Source organism: Zingiber officinale, chromosome 6B, assembly GCF_018446385.1.
Source record: "Zingiber officinale cultivar Zhangliang chromosome 6B, Zo_v1.1, whole genome shotgun sequence".
In the NCBI taxonomy this organism is placed as follows: Eukaryota; Viridiplantae; Streptophyta; class Magnoliopsida; order Zingiberales; family Zingiberaceae; genus Zingiber; species Zingiber officinale.
The window spans coordinates 12,449,656-12,453,109 of NC_055996.1; positions in this window are offsets into that span (position 1 = coordinate 12,449,656).

Consider the following 3,454-nt stretch of genomic DNA (forward strand, 5'->3'; position numbering starts at 1 on the left):
CTAACAACCCTCCTACTACGACGAGGCATATTGTGCAATTGTGTATCATTTGTGATACGTGTTACAGTTTCTTGTGATATTTCATCTTGTACAGTTGGTACTAGATTAGACATGTCCTTTATTATTTTCTTAAGAACAAATTTACTTATGGGCTTGTGATTTATTACATAGTCCTCTTCTAAAAATCGGGCATTGGTGCTTACAATAACCTTATGATTTTTAAGGACTATAAACCTCCTTTCATTTCTTTAGGATAACCCATAAACAAGTGAACTCCTGTCCAACTTATCAGTGTCTCCCTTCAGCACAAGTGTTGGACTACCCCAAATCCGAATATGCTTTAGACTAGGCTTACGCCCATTCTACAATTCTATAGGAGTAGAGGATTCTGACTTTAGAAGGTACTATGTTCACTTCCATTTCCAGAGTATATCCTCAAAACGAATTTGATAATTCTGAATAACTCATCATTGATCTACCTATTTCCATAAGAGTCCTATTCCTTCGTTCTACTACACCATTCTGTTGGAGTGTACTAGGTGCAGTCAGTTGGGATTGAATCCCGACTTCTGATAAGTGACTCCTAAACTCTCCTAAGAGGTACTCGCTACTACGATCTCACCGTAGTGTCTTGATACTTTTACCTTGATGTTTCTCCACATCAGCCTTGTACTCTTTGTACTTATCAAAGCACTTAGACTTGTGACGCATCAAGTAAATATACCCATATCTCGAATAGTCGTCTATAAAAGAGACAAAATATTTGAAACCACCTCTTGCCTGGATAGTCATAGGTCCACACTAATCAGAATGAACCAATTCCAATACATCTTTGGCTCTATACCCCCTTAGACTTAAAAAGCCTCTTGGTCATTTTTCCTTCTAAGTAAGACTCGTAGGTTGGAAAGTTTTCCACCACCAATGAACCCAAAGGTTCATTGGCTATTATCCTTTGAATCCTACTCAAGTCAATTTGACCTAACCTTAGATGCCAAAGATATGATTGGTTAATTTCCGAAGGTTGCTTTCTCTTATTAGAGTTAGAAGATGTATTATTAATTTCCATTTGTTCCATCGTGGGAGTTATTGGATTATAAATTGTCAATCGACGTACCAGAACAGATAACTTTCCTATTCTTCTTGATAACAACTTTGTTATTAAAAGAGACAAAATATCAAGTTCTTTGATAGTTTAGAAACCGAAATCAAATTCTTTCTAAACTTGGTACGTAAAAATAATTTCTCAAAATCCATATTTTATTCCTATCAGAGAATAAACATCTCCCACTGCAACAGCTGCTACTTTTGCAGTAGTGCCCATATATACAGTGTTTTCCCTTTCATATAGTTGTCGAGTTTCCTGGAACCCTGCAATGAATTGCAGACATGATCAGTGGCTCCTCGTATCTACACACCAGGTATCGGTAGATAACACCACTAAACATATTTCAACAACTAATAAATAAAATACACCTATATTGTTCTTAGTTCTGAGAGAACAGTCTATCTTAATGTTCAAGTCTTATTTCCAATCATTATAATTGGGACAACTAAGTCTATTCTATAGTATAACAACTAGGGGATTGACAAACATTTGAAATCCTAAGAATCACAAAAAATATTTGGTCAAGACCAATCTCCTTAAAATCCCCGTGAATTTTGTATGTCACGATAGTGTGGACATATACAAAATCAAAGAGGAGATTTTATCCATTAATTTTATTATCTCGTCAACCTAACTTTATAACAAATAAAATTAATAGTTGGTCTATCTCTGATCAAATATTTGGTCAAAACTTTGAATTTAAAATAATATTGATTCCTCAAAAAATATCATTTAAATTCACCAACACCTCAAACATCGTGCATTTTGCATGCTACGATAGTGTGAACATATACAAAATCAAACATTTGTAAGAGGAGAGTTTTACCCATTAATAACCTTGTCAACCTATCTTTATGACAAGTAAAATTACCTTAAACGCCGTGAATTTGTATGCCACGATAGTGTGGACGTATACAAATCCAAACATTTGTAAGAGGGGTTTTACCCATTAATTTTATTATCTTGTCAACTTGACAAACAAAATTACCTCAAACACCGTGAATTTTGTATGCCACGATAGTGTGGACCTATACAAAATCTCAACATTTGTAAGAGGGGGTTTTTAATTTTATTATCTTGTCAACCTATCTTTATGACAAATTAATAGTTGGTTTTCCTTTGATCACACAAATAATAGCAGTGACTCTGATGGGGAGGATACTATTAAATGTGTCTAAGTGTATACCATCACTTGACACTTAGTCCATTAAATAAGATTGTGCCCCTTCCGATGGGGAAGATCACACGCTCCTATTTAATTTCCTATAGTCATCCAAAATGGAAGTTTGATCTAGTGATCCACAAACAAACTCATCCGATATGGAGGAAGGCACTCAGAGCCAACGCGCAAGTTTGTTTGCATCACTTACAAACCAGTAATGTAGACCGTGGAATTTATTTAAAAATCTCTCTCCCGCTTAGTTATTTAAGGTGAGGAATTTTTTAACCTAGCAAGCACACATCACATGCACACACACATCACAGTAAATAAAAACAATAAATATGAAAATTAATTTTCCAACTATTATGGTCTTTTCCATCACTGTCCTTCGCGTGCTGCCAGCCCTAAGGTTCATGTCGTCGGGTCCATCGAGCTTCCTTTTCTACTACGTTTCTGGTCCTCCAATAGTACCACGCCTCACAAGGATACGATCCGCGACAAATATAGAATTTTACATATATCGATCTTATATTCCACAAAGGAATGTACATGTAATCTAGATCAAAACAAAAATATAAAATCCTAATAACTAATACAGCTCCTGCTGTATTTAATAAATACAATCATGCACACACAAAAATGCCCTTGACATGTCCAAGGGTCCAATCACGCACAATAACCATAAGCCATAATAGTTGGAGCCTGCAACCACAGAGTTAGCATATCTTACTATTATCCTGCCTAAATTATGTATGACATGTGCATAATTAAACTGAAAACCAAACACAGAGGCAAACCCTAGCTCTGATACCAATTGTTGGTTGGTCCTAGGAAGATCGTACAGGTTCCACTGTATAAAAATTTTGTACAAGTGTCGAACCTTTCCTAACAACCTATTGTGTTCTTTAGAAATTAAATTCGGAATCGCAAACGGAACTTAACATTATTGATTCCAAATTTAACTTATCTGTTCTTAATGGTTTAGACTTGGATCGCAAGCGGAACTTAATACTATTGATCCAAATCCACCTATGTTATAAATTCTATTAAATATTAATTTCATAAATTGGCTCCCAGGTCAAACATGGCGAGGCACATGGCCTTCTTGGATATGGGAACATCCACCACTGCCTCGAGAAAGCCTCTTAACAAAATCCAATATTTAATTTCCTAAAATAACATTAGGT